General features: G+C 30.3%; 1 protein-coding gene across 6 annotated transcripts in view; it reads right to left on the bottom strand.

Moving 5' to 3' along the window:
- Positions 1 to 25,572, bottom strand: part of LOC129968461 (mucin-17-like) — a 95,904-nt gene that overhangs the window by 44,239 nt on the left and 26,093 nt on the right. For 4 of the 6 annotated variants that reach the window (XM_056082356.1, XM_056082351.1, XM_056082355.1 and 1 more), the window contains exon 2: positions 1,163 to 1,216. The exons of the other annotated variants lie outside the window; for them this stretch is intronic. The gene's annotated coding sequence lies outside the window, so the exon portion shown is untranslated. The remainder of the gene's footprint in view (positions 1 to 1,162; positions 1,217 to 25,572) is intronic. 6 annotated transcript variants of the gene reach the window in all.

Raw genomic sequence — 25,572 nt, 5'->3', positions numbered from 1 at the left:
GATTAAAACAATCAGATGAATGTGGTTAGTTTCGCAACTAAGATTAATACTATAACTTAAAATAATATTGTATCAAATTTTCATTACTGATAAAAGTATATGTCTTGCTCTGCATCAAGAAAATGAAGTTCAGAGATAGCTTGCCAATATCAGTTGCAGCAACCTCCAAAAATTATTTCTTTTTATGAAACATTTGCTAATATTTCTAAACTGAGAGCCCAATTATCAACTTTTCATTTTTTTTCTCAGCATATAATTCGTCCAATCTTTCCAAATAATATATATGTAATTTTTTAAAATAATTCTTTCACTCAAATTTATTTTATAAACAAACAAAAACTAGTTTAAAAAGTTCTACCATGATGATAGTATTAAATCTCCATTTGATTTGCTTAGTTTTCTTTAAAAATTCCTTAAATAATAATAATGACAAAAGTAATTATTCAGTTGAATTGATGGTTATAAAAGTAAGAAGCTATATTAAGAATCAAAAGTTTCAAATTTATGAATATCATGCAAATACATTCACAACTATTTATTACAAAAGGCTTTTCGCATATCCCCACTTCATTTCTGCCCAAGCAATTTCCTTTATGTTTTGAATGATTTCTCAAAATGAAATTGTCAAAGCATTGTAATAAAAACTTTTAAAAAGGTTCTAATATCAGAAGAAAATGTGATTTAATGAGTTTAAGACCTTTATATTCAGTCATAATTTATTTTCTGAGAAAATTTTAAAGTATTTTTCCAAAAACATACAAGTTACATTTAATCTTGTTTCCAAATTAGTTACAGCATATGTAACTCGTACAGTTTCAAAAGGAAATACATAATTAATAACAAAAATTTTCCTTATGTTGCATGTAAAAAATAAAATTTACCATATCACTCAAATACATTAGGTCCATGATGAGCTTTATAAATAATTCAACTGTCATAAATTTAACATTTAATTTTTTCTTAAAAATTAATTTTTGTTCAGGAATATTTATTTATAAATAAAGATAAATTTTACAGTTCTGTAAATCCTATTAATAAATAAAATAATAAATTCCATATTTGCTTCTTCAATAACTATAATGCTAATTAAAAAGTGAACAACAATAGTGATATTGATTTAAAAATGAGATGAGCATTATAAAAAAGGAATATAAAAACTTACCATTAAAATTTTGTCACATTATTGCTGCTCAAGTAATTAATGACATTTTTCTACCTGGAAAAGCAGAAAATTTACTTAATTTTTGTGTATTAAAATGAAGTAAAAGGTACGTATAATCTGGATAAAATGTTGCTCTTCAGCTAATATAATATTAAAGACAAACATCAAATTATTACACACACACCACACAAAAAGAATGAAAATATATCAGAATAAAATAACTACCAGTCTATGATGTAATAAAATTTTACTAACTTATAATAAAATATAATCTTAAATATAAAGTGAATGAATCCATTTATTTAAAAAATATTAGTATAAATGTATAAATAAGTAAAATATCCTAAAAATTATACATGCATTAAGTAACAAGTAATGAAGCAAAAAAATTTTCATGTAAAAAAATTCCTGCACCCGAAAATATAAAATTGATCAAGGAATGTAAAAAATAATAATAATAATAATAAAATTGTGATGTATTCATGCTTAAAAAGAAATTTCTTTATAATTTGAGGTTTTGAACCAATTTAAATCAAAAACTGACTGGAGCTAAAAGTTTCTATAACTTTAAACTCTTTTAAATAAGTCAGTTTTAAAATGAAACCCATAGTTCTTGAAGCTTTGGAAAACATTATGTTGAACCAAAACACATATAAAAATGATTCGGAATGAAGCAGATTTTTATTTCAACATCAACATAACTGATTAATGAATTAAGCAATTAAATCAGATTCATAGCTTAGTTGATATTCCATACTTTTGAGAGGCCTGATGAACAATATATCCGAAAAACCTTCAAATGATTCACCAATGAAAATAATTAAATAGGATAGATGAGACATCTACTTTTTGAAATATTATACGAATCACAATTTCTAGCATAATTAACTTGTAATAATTAGCATAATTAACTCGTAAGTAACACTAAATTACATTAGATATCAAAGTAATGTCTTATTTAAAATAAATGAATATAGGTGCACTATTTATTTGAAATAGTGTAATATTATTTTTGCATACTCCAATAATTTATAAAAATATAAAATTAATTTTGAGTTTCGGAATGTTCTTTTTGTTCAATATTATTCTAAAACTATGTTTGAATAATAATATCAAATCTGATATTCAATGACAAGAACATTCAAACTATTAACAGAAAACAGTTTTAAACTCTCAAGTTTATTCTAATAAGTATTAACTTTTGGGCTACTAATAATGAAACAAAAAATAATGAAGAAACAACAATTAAAGAAGCAAAGTTGGCAATAGAAAAAATATTCATACACAATTTCTAACATACTAACATAATATGGAAAATTCATGTGAGGTATTCTCACTTATATCATTAGTTCCAAATTTAGTTATTAAGATAAACTTTAAAAAAACACATTAAAAGAATCAGTAAAAAGTTTTTTAATTATAAAGATACATCGCACTTACAAAATTATTTAGCACTAATGATTACTTCTTTAAGTCGCATTTTAAAATAAAATCCAGTGCTTTTCTATTAGGTAAACAATATTAAAATGAATAAGTTACAAGTTTCTTTCATAACATTTTATTAATATTAATTCAAAAAAATATATGAATGTTTACTCTCATTAAATTTCAATTCATAGAGCATGAACTGCAAAGAGGAAGAAAAAAAAAATTTCAATCACATTTTGGTCAAAATAATTTTATTATGTTTCTTATTTGAAAATATTCACAAGTATATGACCTACTTCACTTTAGGCAGCAGGCACCTGCTTGTAAATATTTTTTAATGTTCGTTTTAAATATTAATATTAATATTTTTTTATAAAAAGCAATAAAAATTCTAAATTTATCAGAACAATTCACAAAAGAAATAATATTTTCAAATTAGAATAATTAATTCACTTGCAGACGATAAAATCCATTTAGTAAAAAAACATTTCTGGTTAAAAAAGATTTTATTTTCTCCATTTTACAATGGCAGCGGAGCAAGGGGAAGCGAAAGAAAGAAACCAGAAACGAGGCCGCGGCCAGACTTTCGCAGATGTGGCGGTAAAATAATTTAACCTTGCGCGGTGGTCGATAACCCGAGCGTACCGACCTTGAAGCACTGACGTTTCTCGCGCTTCTCTTGTCCTCCTTTCGCCAAACTCACTCTGAAAGCGCGAAGGGAAGACTGGGAAATCGCAACCATTTGAGGAAAACCGAAATTCGGTTAGTAGCAACTGGGATGGGAGACAGCGGAAATGCACTACCAATTGTTATCACAAAGAGGGAAATCATCATCATCATGTAAGGCATTATGTTAAATATGGCAACATGTTTTGCCTCAGCAACTCAGAACAATCTGGTGAGAAAAAGTTATTTTTCACATTTAGTGGGAAAGAAACAATCCTATTCCATACGTATTGTGTTTCTTGTAATACTTGAGTACTTTCGTTTTACCTTCCAATTAGCAGGGACAATTCGAAATTTCGATTGCTTGTTCTGGATTATAATGTGTCCCAAATTAGATTAAATGTTGGGTTTTTCCAGTACGTTTAACTTTTATTATAGTAAGAAAAAAGAAACCAGTAAAAACATTTTCCCCGCATGACGGGGAGATGTTGTCTTCCTGCAGAGGCTCGCCGAAGGGGGAAATATACAAAATCCTCACGGTTTGGACCCAGAGAAGGCGCCCGCCGCCCCAATAGAGGGGGAGGGGTTATTGAGGAAGTATAACACATGAGAAAGACCTATAATTTGTTCCGGTTTTGGCTTTGCCACCATGTTCCTCAACAGGCGCTAGTAAATTAAAAACTTAAAACAGGAACGAGCTAGACAAATGAAATTTGTAAATTTTTCATAAAATCAGTATATCAGTATACAATTTTGTTTCCAATTAAGAACTGGAAATCAATATATATCTGCAGTAGATGGAAAAAAACAGAAAAAAATATTTCTTTTTATTTATTTCTCAACAAATGGCTCTAAACTAAAAAATGATATAAATGCTAAATTTTTAAAAAGTTTCATAGATTCCCCTTTTCAACATTTACTACACATAGAATATGATAAGTAAGTAGATTATTCAACCAAGAATAAAAATATATAAAAAAAAATGCACAGTAAACTCTCGATTATCCGTAGCTGTTAATCCGAAAATATTGCAAATAAATAAAACAAACAAATATATCAACATTCCATCCCAAAAAAAGAAATGTTTAAAATATCAGATTCCCCCCGCCCTCCTATTCTCTATAACCTTAATATACGAGAAAGCAATAACGGTTAAAATGTCAATCTGTTAGTTGAAATTCATTTTCAAAACGATTTCGATTCCATCCTGCAAGACAGCATTTTTAACCTGATTTTAATAAATTAAATTACGTCAGAATAAGCTCAACGATATTGATAATGTCATCGATTAAGTTGTAATCGATTACGGGAATCATAAATGAAATTTAACATGGATGAATGTTATCAAAATTAATAAATTAAAGCATATAAAACAAATTACTATCATTATCGATATTTAAAATGAATGATTGAACTTGTGCTTCAAAAGGTAAAAGTTTCCTTTTCATAATTTAAAATTTCAGTTTCAATAGAGGTAAATACGAATGAAGAGTCGTAGATGAGAAGCAAATGTTTCCGGGATAAGCGACATTCTCATATTACAAATCTCTGGAATATTTAGTATATAAAAGGAAAGAAGCACTATAATTGTCAAAAGTTCGACTTGAAGCACTTTACATGGTCATTATATCCAGAGACGAATTTACATGCCAGTTACACATGCTATGGCTAAGGGATTTCATTTTCTTTGCCCCTCCCCCAAAAACCAGAGGGAGTATGTTTTATATATTAAATATACTACGTAAATTGACTTATAAATAGCAACATATCTCTTAACAGCTTAGGGACTCATCAAGATTAAATCCGGCACTGGTTACATCATTACGTTTGAAAACTTCTCAAGTCCGGTAATCTTTTTTTTTTTTTTTTTTTTTTAATAGTCTGTCTGGGAATCCGAAAGGAAACGCATTAAATCAATGAAATTTGTAATAATCTTTACTTTTCCCATCCTATGTTTCGAAATCAGTGAAAGATGTTTATCTGTCTATAAAAATAATTCAAAAATACAACACGTTAGATAAACATCTGGTAAATTTTATTAACTAATGAATATGAAGAGTATGCTATTGGCAAATAATAAATACAAATAAGTTTATTGGATGGCAACCGATGGAGATTAAACGCTGGGATAAACATGTACTAGGAAATCAAATGTGTACTTTGTATGCCTTTTTTTCCGACTGATTAAAACTAAAATATGTTGCTGAATTACAATTGAAAGTCACATACCAAATTTCAAATATTTCATTGCGTTTTCGAGTTACAACATTTACGTGTTTGTAAAAGACCCACAGACAGTCAATCCCCTGACGGATTTATTTCCAAGTTTGATATAAACCTACATTTTAAATGTTAATTCTGCGCACTAAATTTCATTCAACTAGTTCTTCTCATTTTGTTATAGTTTTCACCTACAAGTGGATAGGTTTTCTCAGAATGGATTTCATTCAAAATTTAAGAGAAATCAAGAAATTTATAGAAATCTGCAAAAGCGACCATTTTCCAAATTTCATCTGTCTAGATCAAAGCATTAAAAAAAAAAAAAAAAAAAAAAAAAAAAAAAAACAAGGTTACGCAAGTTTTGATTATAAGTTTTTCGACAATTACAACACTTTCTCTTTATATTTCGCATAACAGAAAATAAAAAAAAAAAAAAAAAAAAAAAAAATGAAACAAATTAAATGGGTGAATTTGAATATATAATGCTTATACTAAAACTGCAAACCTCAGTCATATTTTGGATTAAATCAGACAACAAATATGTCTCAAGTGTATCCATCCATGTATACACAAAGATAATTGAAATCGGACACGTGATTTTGATATCAAAATTATATCTGTATATCATATTTTTGATCAATCTGCCTCAGGGGAGAAACGAGATATATGAAGCTTTTCACATCATTGTGAAACTATACCAGGAGTGGCGAACCTTTAAGGATCAACGTGCCATTTTTTCTAAAGAAATGTTTAATGAGGTATAGACGTGCAGTCAAAAGTTTGACTCGTGATTATTGTTATAATAACAAAACTAAATACCAACAACTCAAAACTCTTTATTTACTGCGAAAAAATACATTTTGCACTGCGTAGAAGTAAAGGTTTTAGTTATAAGAGTCATTCAAATTAAAGTTAGTGTGACTTCTGTACTTGCAGATTAGATGACAGCCTATATTAGGATTGTAAGATGTTACTTTTAGCAGAATGCATGCTGAATTGGTGTCATATGCCAAACGGTTTCTAAGAGAGTCTTTAATGCTACTTACCTCTGACAATAATGACACGCAAGCATAGGTGGATGAAAGTATAGTTAAAATAGCATGAGCCAGCTTCTTTTCTGCTAGAACCGAATTCCATGTTTCCAAAATTTCGTTACTGGCATTTTTACTTATATTGCTTGTTAATCTTTTTATTTCAATCAATTCCAACTTTTACCTTGTTTAAGTAAATTTTTGACTGTATATGGACTGGAAATCAATCAATTGCAATTCAAATTCTTTAATTTCCAACTAATAGCATTAGGACTAATTCAATTTATCAAATGAAGTCACATCAGGGTAAATAATAAACTTGAGTGTTTCCGATAATGAAGAATCAATTACGGAAATAAATTCTTCAATAACTTTTTCTTTGCCTGGTTTCTCATGTACATCTAAATCTTTGAGATTATATATATATATATATATATATATATATATATATATATATATATATATATATATATATATATATATATATATATATATATATATATATATAAATTTGGGAAGTACTTGTAGTTCTTGTAATAATATCGTTCCTGAAAACATGCAGTCCAGTGCCAAAAGCGTGAATGAGATCCATCATGACGATAATTGTTTTATTTGTGCCTTGAAGCTTTACTTTCAATTCATTGAAATGTTGGCACGTGTCTGTAAAAACATCAATTTGAGAGTCACATAATATCCAACAACCAAATTAAAATTAGAAATAAATATTAAGTTAACAGCCAAAGAATCAAAAAGAAAGATTAAATGAATCCGGCCCGAAGACTTTCTCAAGGGTCACCCTCATGGCGCTTCAAGTTTTATGACGATGCATTATGACGAAACGTGGTAGGCGTATATAGCTTTAAACGTGGAAAAATTAAAATTTAGTTTAGTTTAACAAAGTGCATCTACAATCGCAAGTTTTAACCTCAAGTAGTTTGCTTCGGATTTGTATTTTCAATTTGTGAGTATTTTGCCTTTTGTTTATTACTTTTTGGTTCTATTTTCATGTATTTTGTGGTTTGATTTGCTGTGGTCTTATTTGGATTGTTTTTGTTTTCTTTGCAAATGTTTTTACTTGTTTTAATCTTGTGATACTAATTTATCTCCAAAACCTCAATTTTCTGGGATTTTCGGGTCACGAGGGGTCAGTTTGTTGGACGAAAGTCAGACCCCTCACAGAAAAAATCTCTGGTTTGAATCCTTGCCTGAGGGTGACCCTTGAGAAAGTCTTCGGGCCGGATTCATTTAATCTTTCTTTTTGATTCTTTGGCTGTTAACTTAATATTTATTTCTAATTTTAATTTGGTTAACTTCATTTGTGTTTTAGCTGTAGCAGCATTAGCGCTCTCTAAATACAATGTTTATTTTATATTTTATTATATAGATTCAGAAAATTTATAAAGGTGTCTTTGCACATTGTTTATTTATGGATTGATAGTTTCATAATATCCAACAACTGTGAGTATTGTTCAATTTCCCGCTCATTTTGCAGTAACAGTCTGATTTCTTCCAAGCAGTCAGCAAATCTTTGAAGTACGTTTCCGCGGCTCAACCGGCGGACATTATTATACATTAGTAAGCAATTATACACCAAGTTGACTTCAATCTACAAAGCCTCAAAGTGTTTTCGTTTACTTCAAACCTATTCAATTATTATTGCTTTCGCTTATTTAAAGCCTACGACGATATGAGGTTGACTATTTTTATGACTAATGCTTTTATATTATCAAGAAATGTTAAACCATTCTTAGAACACAAGGCTTGTTGGTGAATAATGTAGTGGAATTCAAGAATCGAATGCCCTACGTCTGTTTGAAATAAACCATGAAAACATTTTCTTGACCACCATATTTGGAGTACCATCAGTTGTTACAGAAACAATTCTTTTCAAATCAATTTCTTTCTCAGCAAGCGAACTTTTAACAGCCGTACAAATATATGTATTTTTTTAAAAATGGAATGGGAACACTCGCGTTTGTTTGTAATACTTCATATTGAACTTTGTTATTTTGAAATAAAATGCAAACCGTTTTGATCGGCGGCGTGCCCAAAATATTGTGTCGCGAGCCATCCCACTGATTCGCCATTACTGAACTATACACTCTGGTGCTTATACGCCAGAAAGTGGAAGGAAAATACTCTTCTGGTTCCGCTTTGTGCATTCTGTTTAATAAATTTTTCCATTAGCTAGAGTGATGTTTCCAAAATTTTACCGCATAGTCTCTAATAAACTTGCCATGCCAGAGAATGTCTTCCATAGCATTGACGTATAAGTTACGAAATATTAACTACTGGCGTGAATTTAACACTTTTATTAAATCTAGGCTGTCATCCTTGGCAGATTTTTTTTTTAAGATACGTTTTTCTCAACCGAATGAAACAAAAATTTGATACAAAACTGCACTTGCATACACAAAATTCCATACCAAATTTGAATAAGTCCTTGCATTTTTGAATTATAGCGCTTATATGTTTCTCAAAGTACAAGCTAACAGGCAGTCGACCAGTAGTTGGAGTTGCCTCAAAATATGATAGGTGTTTACACTATAGATGTTAAATCTGTGTACCGAATTTTATCTATCTAGCTCTTTTCGTTTTGTAATTATCATGTTAATTTATATTCGAACAGATTTTACTCAAAAACTGATAGAAATCCGCAATTTTGATGTAAAGAGTGTATATCAAATTGCAATCTTCTAGTTCAAAGTGTTTTTAAGTTTCCTTTATCATAGACAGACAGACATTTTCTAATATTGTTCAACGCGGTGATTCGTCAAAATATCAAGTTCGAATTTTTTGACGATTAAAATACTTTCTCTAGACTACGTATGCGACAAAGTAAAAACAATTGCTATTGGTTGCATCAGCTTCACATGGTTATGTTATGAACTTCATGTACCTTTGAAATTTTTAAAGAAACGTTTTATGCTAGAATTAAATCGATAAATCATCCAGATGTTTTTTTTTTCTTTTTTTTTCTGTCGGTAACTGTAAATTCAACTTACGTAACGACACATGATGCCTTGGATACACAATGATTTAGAATAAAATGAGTCATTATGCCGATTTTTAATAATTAATAAACAATTCGAAGCAATAAATAAAAATATCTTCATCTATTAAAGAATTCGCCTTTAAAAATCTACAACAAACAGAAAATGTCCAATATGTTACAATGGATAATTATGCTATTTACCATAATTATCTGTGTGCAGAATTATCCTTCCAAAATCCTACAACAAACAGAAAATGTTCAATATGTCTCAGTGGATAATTATGCTATTTACCATAATGCTTCAAAATATATCAATAAGTACCCAAATTTGCAAATTCGAGCTGTCGTATATATCAATCTTAAAATGACTAAATATTCTGGATTAACCGAGATATCCCTAGCTTCTCCTTTTTTCGCTGTTTGACCGTCTCTCCCTCCATATCTAGAACGTACCAAATTTAAAGAAAAGAAGTCAGTGGCGTAACGAGACTAAGGTGGCATCCAGATCAGCATATGATTTTTCATCTGCAAGTCGTCATCTGTGGCTTAGCAAGAGCAAATGTGTGGTTGGAACATGGCAACATTTTCTCTTTATTATATTTGTTTTTAAAAATATGTATTATATGTATTGTAACAAATGCGTATTATATGGTGTATGAAAAATTTATGAAGATCATACAGTAAAAAAAAAAAAAAAAAAAAAAAACAGGCTATATGATGTTGATGTGCCATTGTGGTCCTGTATTCAACAACATTCAGAAGTAGTAAATTGTTAAACTTTCCTAATTATGATATTACGCATCATAGGTACGACAAAAGTATACACTCCTTTTCAACAAAAGTCATCCAATATGAAATAACATACTTAAATAAAAACATTTTTCATCAATTTGTTTAGTGTTTACTTTGGATTTGCCTTTCGAAATTTACTTGTTCTCAAATTTTTATTTTACTTTTGAAAAAATACTTAAAGATTCTGAAGATTTTTGCACTCGTGCCACTTTTTGGGGATGGCTGATCCCGTGATCCAGCAATGATATGCCGTTATAGGAAGTTGACCATTAGGAAGGAAATTATCAAATAAGTCCAGAAGCCATTCCAGGAAGAAGAGCATATGCAACATTTAACAATTCTCAAAAAGTATAAGTAAATATCGAAAGAGACTAGGTTGTCATTTTTCTTATAATAATCTGGGGCTTAACCGGTAGAGTCCTGCATGAATCTTAAAACATTTTAACCTGTTTGTGCAGCCAATTTTCTTTTCAAGAACTCATTCTTTTGAACATGACAAGGAAATCCCGGTGTAAGCTATCGAGAGACATTATATTCTTGTCATCTGTCGTTCGAAAAATAAAGATCGAAATGCTAAAACGATTTGAACTGTCAAAATTTATAGACATTCTTTTTCTCTATTTTTTAGTAACAAAGCAAACAATATTTCAATTCTTAAAAAATACAACTATGGCAATTTGTCGAGGTTGCAAGATTTACATAACCCTAACCGTCCATTTGCCTGCATTTTATATTGTGGGCGTTATAACTAAAATATTACAAGGTGAGCAAATATAATTTAACATGGACTTTTTACATTAATTTCGGACGACTTTTAAGACCAAGACGGATAGACTTTTATAAACGATAACGTAAGGATTATATGAATGAACAGTTTTACCATCAAAACTGCAGACATTAACTGGTTGGCCGTCTGTTTATCTGTATATATTTAAATTCATTGTAAATGCTACAATTTTTTCAAAAAATGCAACAGTTTAGATAAGCAGAATTTGGTATGTTGTTTAGTAATCAAAATTGAGTGAAATTTTGAAACCAGTCGGTTTAAAAAAAGTCGTCCAAATACATACGCAGTTTTCTTTATTATAAAAGCTTAAAAAAAAAAAAAAAAAAAAAACACGCATCACACTGTATTATTAAACCCACGCGCCAGTTGCGCCTTTCAGGTAGGTGACTCACTTGTGAGTGTTGTCGTTCTATCTGTTAGGAATTATAAGGAGAAATGATGAGGACACGCTATATTGTATAAAGATATATATATATATATATATATATATATATATATATATATATATATATATATATATATATATATATGACAAAGTTGAAGGGAAGACACTCCCGTGTTTTTGTGTGTGTGATAAGGAGAAAAAAGTTCTTTTTATTAACACTTACAAAGTGTACAAGTAGATTAGATCCTACAATAAATCATCTATAAAATAACTCGAAATCTTAGGACAGTTCCTGATTTTAATACTTTGCGCGGACATGGAGGATGGGAAAAAAAATGCCCATGTCATCTCGTTTTTTGCTTATAAATAAATAATTCCCATTTAATTTTCAAGAGATTAGTTCCTAATGAATTCTTCTTTCAAAAGTGTACTATTTAAATAATACAGCCACTTCTTTTTTAGGACCTGACAACAATTAATTATCATTATATCGTTGAATATCGCTTTCCGTTACGCGTACCTATAATTAGTATCAATATTAAGTGATCAGCCGTTCTATATTACTTGGCACATAAATCTGTTGGGTCCCATTCCGACTTCTTCACCTTGATATCCGCAACATTTCAGCTAAACTCTGGAAATTTTCGTAGCTCAGTTTGCATATATTTTTGAAGATCGGATCTAGTCTATCGTTCATCAAGTATGCTTCCCGATAGAGATGTCGGGCAATCAAAAATAAGAGAAATAAATGTATTCACTACCGGTCGAAGAAACAAAATAAAAGAAAGAAAGTCTTCTATAATAAATGTCAAATCTGGATGAGGATACAGGAAGACACTTGAAAACTCGTTCAATTAGCGAAGGATGATTGGCGAGGGCGTGGCTTAGCGAAAAGTAGCTCATTTTAAAAGAAAGCAATTCTGTATCTTCCGGGTAGAGAGCTAAGATGAATTGCAAACAGATTATTGAGAAGCCATTCAAAAACTTTTTGCCATTTACCGACACTGAATGAATAGCTATTTGTTTTCTATTTCTACAACATATAATAAATAAGTGCAACAAACAGCAAGCTAAGTCTTAGTTCAGATTTAACTCTAATTTCTACATTTTTAGCTATCGATTCAGTTATTTTTGCATAACGGAATATTAGGAATAAAGAGAAATAGCTGAGAAAATTAATTTTAAACCTTTGTATATTTTATAAAAACAATATGTAGTTTATTGTAGAGGTTAATGATAATGCAAATATCAAACTTTATATATAAACTATGTAATTTTGTGAAATAAAATTATATATATATTTTTTACATTTATTTATCAGTAAACCAGAAAAAACTTTCGCACTTTTCGGAAAAGATTTAGCCATTTGATAGGTTATTGAATCTTAATATTTAGATTTGGCTGGTGTAAGTAAGGCTATGTAATTGATGCAGGTTAGCACCATAAAATAAAGGGAGATGTGACGGAATTGGGTACCCATGATGTCAAAATACCTATAATGTTTTAATTCTCCATTTAATTTAAATGGAGAATTTTTTAAATTTTAAACAATTAATGCCTTTCCTGTTAACTGAACATGCTATCTCAAAAATACGTAAAATCTTATCTACTGATACCTTATCTCTGTAACTCTTGCATTATTTGAGTAAAAAGATGCTGATAGAAATCGGTATATATAATCGTCCTCCACAGTCTGTAATGCTGGGAAGAATTAAAAAAAAAATATGCCGGTCTGCATCATCATCGGTTGGGAAATCCCAGCTTCCGTTTTGCCGTTAGCAACTGAGACATTTTTTTTATGTTTACATTCATTAACTGACTTATGTATGCGTGAATAAAGCTAAACATGAATAAAAATTAGTTACGGAATCAAAGATCGTATTTAATTATTTTTTTAAAGCTTGACTACAGCGAAAGTTAATGATCTGGTGTTCACATTTTTTTTTATTTTATATTTACGTTGATTAATAATATTCTTACTTCAGCAGAGGTTATTGCTAATATTTCCTAGAAATTTCAGAAATTTATATTTTTTAATTTATCTACAAAATTTTAAATCATTTGATTAACCTTTAAACCAAAAGATTTGTGCTTTATATCTCTTATTTTACCATCGCCAACAACAACAAACTGCTTTTTTTACCCTCCAATTTTCAAAAACACTTTTGCTATTTAAATGGAATATTTTCGCTTCATGGATGTTTTTTCAACATTTTTAAGAAAATGCTGAAAAAAATGAAATCTACGATCGCAAATTTCAAGTTATCATGTGAGAACATTATTATATTTTAAGTCATTATTTGTCTTAATTAATTTAAGTCATTAACCAGTTTAAAGCGGTTTGAATCACGGGACTTCTCTATCGGTCTCTATCCTTCTCTCTCTATAATGATAATTTTTTAAACTTTCATTTTTTCAATTTTTCTAGCTGGCAAAGAAAGCTTTCGAGCTCGAGCGATTTTGAGACGAAATAACAGCTGTGATGTCATAGTTCTAAGTCAACTTTTTGAAAACGCATCTGCTGTGAAAGAAGTATACGTAATAATAAAGCAATACTGGTAAAGCATACATAATAATAATGCAATACTGGTAAAAGCAGGTAAAAAAATATATGCGATTAAAAGATGTTGATGAAAATTGCCATTTCTGCTTTATTCATTGCCTACGCGATTTCAAGCATTAAAACCTCCTATCTAAAACAACACCATGTTCTTACATGATAATATAACAATTTTCGACTGTTCTTTTTTTTTTTTTTTTTAATTTACCCTGAACTTAGTCACATACCGTAGTCTGTGACAATCATATCGTTAACAGGATAACAAGGATACATAGCAATGGTTTAAACAGGCACATTTTCTAATAATATATAAAAATTATAGCGCTGCTTGAATTTATTTTATAAGGATAATTTTGCTATTAAAAACATATCTTTACACGATTTGGAAACGTAAAATCTAAATTATGAGACTGAGCAACACAATGTATTACAATTACATATTTTATGTCTTAGTAAAACTGAATAAATCGAGAAAAAAAAAAGTATAGAATTTGACTTATCAGTTACATTGACTCGTTTTGTAGCTACATGAAGGCTATTTTGGGAAGAATATTTTCATTCAGAAATGTGGTCAGACGCCAAAGGCAACATTTCAGCAGACAGCCCATTCCCCATATTAATGAGAAGGCGTTTGATCTTGACCTAATAGATACATGTGCATCAGGTCCACATAAGAAAGACAAATTTTCTAAGAAATCCTTTTTTATCCTTGCCACAAAGTCACTGTGATAGCAACTTGATTTAAGAGCAATTGATTAATTAATAAGTAATTTAATTAATAGAATTAAATAAATTTCTTTTCCAAGTCTTAGTAAATTTTTTTTTAAAAAATCCTTGAAATATTAACTTGCAAATCATTTCTATTCATTTAGCATAATCATTTCTTCTTTTTTTCTCCTTCTAATATTTATGATACGATAAATACAAGTTTTGACCAATTCATAATATCATTCACATTCATGATATAAAGGTGGAGGACCAATTATATATATGAAATTCAAAAAAAAAAAAAAAAAATCTTTTTTAGACTTTTTGTTACAAAAGTGAATTAACCTTCATAAAAAGAGTTGCAAACAGGTTTAAATTTTGAAATCCAAGTTGGTCGCTACATCGACTAATATCTATTTTTACTTCCTTGTATACAAAGTATCGAGAAAGTATTGTAATCGACAAAAACTCGTACTGCAATTCGTCCATGCGTCTGTCTGTCACAAAGATAACTCAAAAACTCTTCGAGCGGATGCGCTTTCAAACTTTCAAAAATGCGGTTAAAATTTGGTCACATGATTTTCACACCAAATTTGTAGATTTCTATCAAATTTCGAGTAAAGCTCATTCAGAAGATGTCTGTCCAGCGGTCGGAATAAAAGTAAACAAAATAAATGCAAAATGACGAGAGCTAGACATAAAAATCGGTACACAGATTTAATATCTATAGCAGGGATGGCGACCCACTGGCACGCGTGCCATTGATGGCAAGGAGCACAATATTTCGGACACGCCGCAGATCAAAACGGTTTGCATTTTATTTCAAAATAACAAAGTTCAATATGAAGTATGGCAAACAAATACGAGAGTTCAAATTCCATTTAAAAAAGGGCCGAGATATTTGTACGGTTGTCAAAAATTCGCTTGCTGAGAAAGAAATTTGAAAAGAATTATTTCAGTAAATGATGGTGCTCCAAGTATGTAGGGAAAAAAATTATTTCAAACAGATGTAGGACATTGGATTCTTGAACTTAACTGCATTATTCACCAACAAGCCTTGTATTCTAAGAGAAGTTTATCTCTTGATAATGTAATGCCGTTAATCACAAAAATAGTCAACCTCATATCGTCGCATTCTTTAAATAAGCGAAAGTTTCAGGCTTTGTTGGACGAAGTCAACTCGGTGTATAATAGCTTACAAATGTATAATAATGTTCGCTGGTTGATTACAAGAAACTACAAGCACTTCCTAAACTTGAAAAAAAAATATCAAAGACTTAGATGTACATGAGAAACCAGATGAAGAAAAATTTATTGAAGAATTTATTTCCGTAATTCATTCGCCAATCAAGGAATTTTCAGCCAGATTTTCTCAGTTCAAAGAATTATCGGAAACGCTCAAGTTTATTATGTACCCTGATGTGATTTCATTTGATAAACTGAATTAGTCCCAATTCTATTAGTTGTAAATTGAAGAATTTGAATTGCAACTGATTGATTTCCAGTTCAGTTATGTTCAATATGGATTCAAAAATTTAATGTAACAAGGAAAAAGTTGGAATTGATTGAAGCTGAAAGATTACCAAGCAATATACGTAAAAATGCCAGTAACGAAATTTCGGAAACATGGAATTCGATTCCAGACACATTTAACTGTTTGGAGAAGCTGGCTCATGCTATTTTAACCCTATTTTCATCTACCTATGCCTGTGAGTCATTATTTTCAGAGATGAATAACATCAAAGAGTCTCTTAGAAACCGTTTGGCAGATGACACCAATTCAGCATGCATTCTGCCAGAAGTAACAACTTGCAATCCTAATATAAGTTCTTTATCATCTAATCTGCAACAAAAGAAGTCACACTAATGTTGCTTTAATTGAAATTACACATATATTATATACGTAACGTAACCTATACACTGCAAAATGTATTTTTTCGTCGTAAATAAAGTCTTGAGTTGTTAGTATTTAGTTTTATTATTTTCCCAATAATCACAAGTCAAAATTATTTGACGGCACGTCTATACCTCATTGAACATTTCTTTAGAAAAAATGACACATTGATCCATAAAGGTTCGCCATCCCTGATCTATAGAATAGACACGTTTAAAATTCTGAGCCAAATCCAGCGAGGAATTGATCATATTCTTGTCAGTATTTTCATAAGCAAGTAAACGCAATAACTCTACAATGCAATGCCTTAAATATATCAAATTTCGTATGCAATTTTGTGTCTACAACTATAGATTTGGGTAAAATTCTTGTTAAAGTCCCATCTAAAACATAAATTCGATTTTCGGTTACTATTAATCGCCAAAAAACTTGCCAAGAATCATACGATAGATTCTGTAAAAATGCCAAAGTTTAATATTTCGCCTAAAGTTAATATTTCGTAAATATTACACCAAATGCCAAGCAAGGCTTTCTCAGGAACAACACATTTATTAGAGAGTATGCGAAAAAAAAATTTTGAGTGTTTTTTGGTTAAATATAGTTGTTTTGTAAAAGAATTTAAAAGACGCTGTTGAGAATTCAGTTAACCACGTGATATCCCTGGGCGGAACTAGCTGCCAATCATGTGTCACGTGGTCTCCCTGTTGTTGTTTAGTATATTTTTTTCTAGCAGAAGCGAACTGGACTCCTGTACTAGGGGGAGTGTTATCTCGGCTCTCGGCTCTTTACGAGAGAGTTTTATGTGTAGTTCTCTAGGCTTTCTACACTAAGGCGTTTTCATGTGCCTTTTGTTGTTGATGTTACCAATAAACCCCAGAAAAGACAACCTGTGTCTTCAAGTCATTTCACTCCAGAACACAATCTTCACTATCGAATAAATTATTGTGCAATCAAGAACCGCAACGCTAATTTACAGACGCCAAAAGTGAAATGATAAAAATAAAAATATTCCATAAAAATACCTAACAAAAACTCACTGCTGCGCTATAATTATCTGATATTCATTTTTTCCTGTCCTTCCGACAAATAATATTAAGCCTTTAAGAAGCAAGAGAAAAAAAAAAGTTTAAAATATCGATAACTTTATAGAATTCAGAACGAAACAGAACCCAATCATAAACATATCGATAACAAATGACACTTTCTATCGTTCGACTGAAAGGAAATTATAAAACAAGAATACAACAGCTTTCCTCTTCACCCAACAAAACTCTGCAACCATGCAGCAACCTGAAGATTGAAAAAGCATGAGAAAGCGTAAAACTATAACTACCGATAATAACTCCAACATACAAACGCCATGACTCGCCACAATTTAAACCGAAGACTGAATTCCAGTTGTGTAATCGTTTGAGTAATGATCCGGCAGGGAATTATAGGATCGAACGACGAGAAACGCTGAAAGAATACACGGAAATAATCACCATTACTAAGCATATGCAGCAGAGCAATCATTATTGGACTTTCAACATGGAACATGTTGAAAATGCAACGAATTAACCGAACAAGCGAAAACATCACAAGGTTGCCACAGCAATGCATTAAATTAACGAAAAACGCTTGCAGTGCGTAAGATGGAGAAATAAAAATATATGGATTTATTTCTCAGCGAACTCACGTTGGAAATTATAATTATAAAGTCAAATATTTAGGACACTAAAAAAAAAAAAAAATAGTTTCCCTTGGTAACCAGTCTGGTTCGCAGCGATTACGGATTGCAAAAAAATCGTAATTAAATCTTTTATACGTAACCCGGCCTTCATGTCTTTTTACTTTCTCAAATACGGTTTGGTTTGGTTTGGTTTAGTTATATTAACGTCCCGTTTGAAGCAACACTTGGGCTATTTTGGGACGGACCTCGTCATTTTGAACCGCGGTCAGATGACGAGGACGACACCTGAACTGGCACCCCCCTCTCCACACCACACCACACCAGCGGGAGGACGTTTGGTCAGGACGGATTTAACGTGCAACAGACCCCCTTACACGGCGGTTCTTCGGTGGAATCGGGTCTCGAACCTGAAACCATCCGGTTCCGAAGCCGAGACCTTACCACCAGGCCACCGCGGCCTCATTCTCAAATACGGAGTATACCGAAAGTATAGTAACCGTCGAAAAATTCGACTATGAGATTTTGACAAGTTTCCACATTTTAGACCCCAAATTGGGGGGGGGGGGCATTTTTGGAAAATGTATCTCTGGGACAAAGATAATTCAAAAATTTTTTTGCGCTTGACGACTGAAATTTGGTATACCGTCTTTACACCAAATTTGCAGATTTCTATTAAATTTTGAGTAAAATCTGTTCAAGGGAGTGTGTCTGTTGGAATATAAGTTTACATGAACAGTTACAAAACGAAAACAGTTATATAAATAAAATTTGTTACACAGGTTTAATACCTACAGAGAAGACATTTGCCAAAGTTGGAGACAAAACCAACAAAAGGTTTAATTGTCTATCGATATGTACTTTCAGAAACATGTTAAAGCGATAATTCAAAAACACGACGAATTAAATATATCTAATTAGATACGAGATTTTGTGACTACAGGTGCAGTTTTGTGTCAATTTTTTTTTTTTTCTTTCCTTATTCGGTTGAGAAAAACGTGTTTAAGGAGAGCATTCGATTTTTAAATACTATTAACACATGCCACGGAATAATCGCCACGTAATTCGCCACGAACCACACGATATATTCATTAAAAATGCTAAATTCACGCCCAAAGTTATATTTCATAATTATTGTGCGCCAATGCCATGCAAGGCGTTCTATGGCATAACAAATTTATTAGAGTATGCGAGAAATTTTTACTAGAGATCGATCCCGTTGGTTCAGCTAAGTATTTTTTAACTTCAAATTTAGACAGACATGAGACTCGCACAATTTTAAAAATCTTACACAGTTCTATTCTTTAAACTACGCTTTCTCTATTGGAAATTTATTTTTTTTTTAAATTGTAATGTGGTATAAAACTTTTTTTTTTTGCCTAAACCTAAGACCTAAAAGTTTTGGTTATTGACAAATTAACTGGCTATTGAATGTGAAAAGGTATCTAGGATTGAAAAATATTTTCACTATGTTTTTAATATATGAAAACCCAGCAAATAAGTGTCAAATCGATTAGCAATATTGTGCAAAAAAAATATTTTAATAAATTACGAATATTATTCTAAAAAGTAATATACTTCTTCCAATCAGACGCATCTATTGGAACACATTATTTAGTGATGAGTCAATTCCTTCTTCTTAAAACTCATAGCCTTTACCTTTTCAGTGAATGAATAATATGTTTAAAGTGCTTCTACTCAACACTTTAATATAGTATTTTCTCTTCAATATACTATTGGCTCGTTTCCCATTCATAAAAAAATAAGTAACTGTATAAATCAGTGATATCTATATGGTCTCTATAGTTTATGGACACACTACAATCCGACAAGTGTCTGGTTCCATAAATGTCAGATTAGAGAATCTACTGTACAATTATAAAAGACATCACAAATTAATATGTAGTAATTAATTATCTGCAAAGAACATGAATTTTGAATCAAGTTGAATTAAGTTGTAACGTTTGTGTGCAGAAAATGTTAGGAAATTAAAAATGCATCCATTTTTTTTTTATTAGAAATGAATCGCACATAAATTTTTCTGATGCATTAAAATAAATCGATCAAGTTAGGAGTGTTTCTTGTTAATAAACTAAACTCTCAAATTTAAATTTATATTTCTATACAATTTGAATGTAAAAATGAAATTTCACAACAGTTAGAAATAGGTAACATTCTAAACAGGGGGGGGGGGATATAACAATATAACAATTTTGAATATAACAAAAAACAATAAATATTCTCCAAAGAAGATAAACGGGCGCTAAGCTAATAACTAATATGTACGATAATTAATTACCTAAAGATATTTAACATCAAAAGTAAAAACATATGTAATTGATCCACCAATCTTGCTATTAAGTTAAACATATTTGAATCAAAGCAGTTATTACTATTATTTTTTTCTTAAATCAAATATTGGTCAAGTTTATAAGAGTTAAAAGATACATAGATTTGTGATCAAATTAACAGACATGATGCTGGGCTACGGAGGAAAAAGAAAAAAGCTGAACCTGATAAATAATGAATCATGACAAACATAAATACCGAGAAGTAAAATAAGTATGATTAATTAAACAATAAAATAAATTACACAAAAAAAAGTGCATTTAGATATTAAAAATATTGTGAAATTATTATACGAAAAAAAATTTAATTCATGATTGAATACGATACCGAAACCGCTAAAATAGTGTTTCCGCGAAAATTTGTCATGTTTGACTTGAGAAGTACAATGGATTCAATTCCAATGAAGTCGAAGTACGTGATAAAGGTCACTTCACGAGTCATCAACTTCTAAGTGCACGCTATTCTGTACATAGACTCGAGTTCTTTTATCACCTGCAAAAGACGCACATGAACCCAACTAATTAATATGACGCATTTAGACGTGTGTCACGTGAAAATGACTTATTTTTTATTACCCGTGTATGTGTGTGCCTTTGATTCAAAAATGTTGAACAAAAAAGTACTTAAAAAAAAGATATTCTGTCAAATGGAATGTACGTTTTTAAAGCTGAAATATTCCTTTGTGATATAAAACAACAACCTTTCACGTTTGAACCAAATCCGTCGGAACAATTTCTACAGTGAAGTTATTCAATTAAATTTTTCCTAACATAAATAAATTAAGAAACATACCAAAGAAATACAAAAGCATACCATACCAGAAATACCATTAAGAAATACAAAAACATACCAAAAGTGAGGTCCAGAAATGAAATAAAACCTGCTATAATTTGATGAATTAATTTAATTCATATTAACATCTATTTTTAAAGCAAGACGTGCGATTTTTTAAAATCTAAAATTCAATAATTCCGCATACACGGCAGAATACGATTTCGAATGCAAAACAATTTCTAAGCCGTGACCTTGCCATTAGGACAGCAATCCCTTTTGAGTAATTTAAATTTAAGGAAAAGTATATTTTAGTTAAAAAGTATTATAAGAGAAAAAGAATTCTCACTAGAATGGCAAAACTTCAAGGTGAATGTAACCGTAGATTTAAATAATAATAGTAGTAGTAGTAGTAGTAGTAACTACTAATGTGTACAGTACGATAATAGTTCTATGCCCTAAAGAATTTATCAATTCTAAGTACGAAAAGAACAAAAGAATGAGAAACGTGCATTTAATACCACAGATGAGTTTGAAATTTAGCAAAACATCCCTAAGTCAAATGACCTTTCATGCAGGATTTAAAAAGACAAATAAGTACCATCTGTGAGCAAAACTAACACTAAATATAATCCATACGTTTAAAGAGCATTGATACGTATTCAACAATTCTCAAAATAGGGACCGATAAAATAAATTTTTAATACGTTTATTGCCACGTCGGTTAACCCGGCAACGTAGCATCAAAGAGTTCAAATTATATAGAAACAAAAGGAGAAACAGATCAACAACAAAACTTGTCAGTTAGTATGCAAAAAACAGCTGGCACATGTCCCACCTGCTAAAACAAAGAAAACTCGACTACTTATTAACATCTGCAAAATATTCATCCGTTTGGGTATCATATGCCTCGGAATATTTGATTTCTTTTTGCAGGATGAAATAGTATTTTGCATTCTATATGCTTATGATTAAAATATTTTAATATAATTTTAAAAATAATTTTTCTTTAAATTATTTGAAACCTATTTTGATTGCTTTTTTTTACATCTTTTGATAATAATATTAATACTATAAAAGATATGCCGTTATTCTATCACAAAACGAAAAAAAGTTGAAAGTTTCGAATTTGAATGAAAATAAAAGGATGGTACTGATATTTCTGAGTGGCGGTCAGGCTTGACATGCTCAGACAATTCAAATTTTCACAGAAGTATGAAAAAATACTTTGTTATATTAAAACGATAACTAAAAGCAATTTTTTAAAACACATTTTATAAACATTCGAAAAAGCCGATTTCCTTTTAATTACTTCTTATTTTCTTGGTCTTTAATTTATAATTCGACCTAATAAATATTTTGAAATCTTGAAATTAATTTTTTCTTCTTAAATTCACTAAGAAGTAGTGTCTCGCGTATGGTTCCAATTAAATCAACTGATTAACTAACTAAGTAATGAAAATACTAAAATAGTATGTAATCACTGATAATTCGCAAAACGCACAAAATTTCAAAACTTCAACTCAGCACGAAGCCAGCGAGAAATCGATTACAAAATTTCTTCTTTATAAATATGAAATAAGTTAAATAAAAGTACGTAAAAACATTCGAAGCACGATCATATTCAATGAGCATAACCGCGATCCCCTATGAATCTTTCCTGAATGATTCAATCTTTCATACAAGAGCAGATCTGAGTTCCGTGACGAAACTATCAGAAACAATATTTTAATTCGAAAAATTTTATGTCTAAACTTTTTTTTTATGTATAAAGGAAACAAATATACATTAGAACGCCAGAATGCACCAAATAGATTTAAAATAAATTTAATTGACTAATTAATATTTTGATGTTTTCCTACGATGATTTCTAAAAATATTATTGCACAAAAATAGTTTTGATATTATTTTAAAATTTAGAAGACAGTCTTGACGGAGCTTCACAACTAGTTATTTAGTTTGAACATTTTTATATCTAAAAATTTCTATAGATAAAAAAAGTCATAAGTATACCATAGAATGATAGAATGCGCATAGTAGAATTTTTTTGGTGGGGGCAGGGGGAAAGGAATTTAAGTGATTAAATAATAAGTAAGATTTTGATATTTTCCAGCTATGGTTTCTGAAAATACTAGTACACAAAAATCACTTTAGCATTGTTTTAATATTCAGAAAATTGTCTTTTTCATGATGTTAATTTAGTTGCTTTGCAATCCCTTCCCCCTTTTCGAATTTAGCTGTTTTTTTCTTTTATTTTTTAATTTATTTATTTTGCCTATTTTTCAACATCTCTATATAATATAAAAAGCGAATGAAACGATAACTTAGCGAATCACAGAAGAAATAACAATAGTTGCACCAAACAACCAATCAGAAGAACACATCTGCTGAAAAGTTACGACTCAACTCATCAAAACATCGCTCCTAAATTCAAATTCTAATTTGTTTACGTTGTTTGCGAGCATTCATTTTGCTTAAAAATTGATACAAATCTGAATAATCGATGCAATTATCATATATCCAATCGACAACGACATGCAGCTGAATATTCTGAAGCTGATAGTATTTATCGACAAAATAACCGAGAGGTAATTAAAACATGGCAAAGAAATGCACAAAAAGATTGAGCAGAAATTATAGGGGGTTGGAGAGCGGTAGCGAGAAAGGGACTGATCTCCCTAGTAATCTTTTATTTTTGAGATGTTATTTAAAAGTTTTCATTGTTATATACCGAATATGAATTTAATCGGGTGATCTGTTTCCATTGTTTCAAATTAAATTCTATTCTATTTATTATCGGCGTAGTTCACAAGCAAAATAAGAAGATTAAATTACAGCTAACAGCAGCGAGAAAGTCAACAGGCATTTAGTAGGCATATAAACAGGACAGCTATGTTTTTAAGCGAGTTCGCAAATTGTACAGACTAAGTCTATGGCAAAGGATACCGACGTGCTCTGATTGGTTTAAGCCTTGGCATCCTTTTGGCAATGCTTTGCCAAAAAGATGCCATACCGAAATATATTTTTACAAAAATAAATAAAATTTGTGGATTTATCCTCCCCCCCCCCTATTTTTTACGGTTTACATGTAATATTAATCTGGAACACATATACAGCGGAAAAGATCAAATCCTGAAACCTAAATTCAGGAAATATAAAAATTACAATTTATTAAAAATAATTTTTGTATGTGTTTCTTCTTAATATTATTTTGATATAACTAAAAAAAAAATTAGCTACGAAATCACATATTCCGTTAAAGCTTACATATTCATACGTTTTGGGCATTCAGTAATCATCTCCCCATATGTAGTTGATGGGAAAGTAACAAACGTTCAGCAAAAAGTTTCAATGACTGCATAAATTATCTAATAAAGGCACGAAAATCATAGAAAAATAAGAATTATTTCATTGCTGCATCATATGTTGAGTAATTACTTTCGTTTAGTTTTTATACTTCTATGCATAAACAACATTAGTTACTTGTATTACTAGTATTATTAGTAATATTTATTATTATTAATTAGTATTAGTAGTATTACTAGTAATATTTAGAGAAAACAATTATATTAATAAAAATTATATCGTGTTGATATTCACTCGTATCTTCCATAAAACTAATGAAAGGTACAAAGTTTGAGCCAAATAAGCGAAAACTACACTATTATGAGTGCAAAACATTGCCAAAAAGATGCCAAGGCTTAAACCAATCACAGCACGTCGGTATCCTTTGCCATAGACTTAGTCTGTACAATTTGCGAACTCGCTGTTTTTAATGGTACTATAATGCTTTATAGTGCCATAGACAATTATGCTGGACTCTATAAAGAAGCTTTATGCGCATGTTAAACATAAAAAAAATAAGATTATTAAAATAACATCGGTTCATTATGCATCATAATTCTATGCTATGAAAACATTAACTATGAAACATTTTGCTATGAAAACATTAACATCAAGTCACGCTTAAAAGATTTAATAAAAATTAAACACAACCACCATTCCCGGCAATTCAGTAGCTTGGCAAAGTCAGCTAGTCATTATTATAAAATTTCCTCACTGAACTCGATTCAAATTCACGCGAAGCAAGGCAAGCGTATCGCGTTAATTCCTCGTTTCACTTTATTTTGTTTTTAAAACTTTAAATTTCTAATA

This window comes from Argiope bruennichi, chromosome 5 (assembly GCF_947563725.1).
Source record: "Argiope bruennichi chromosome 5, qqArgBrue1.1, whole genome shotgun sequence".
NCBI classification, from domain to species: domain Eukaryota; kingdom Metazoa; phylum Arthropoda; class Arachnida; order Araneae; family Araneidae; genus Argiope; species Argiope bruennichi.
The sequence above is the reverse complement of the archived record's forward strand: the minus strand, read 5'-3'. Positions and strand labels throughout refer to the sequence as shown.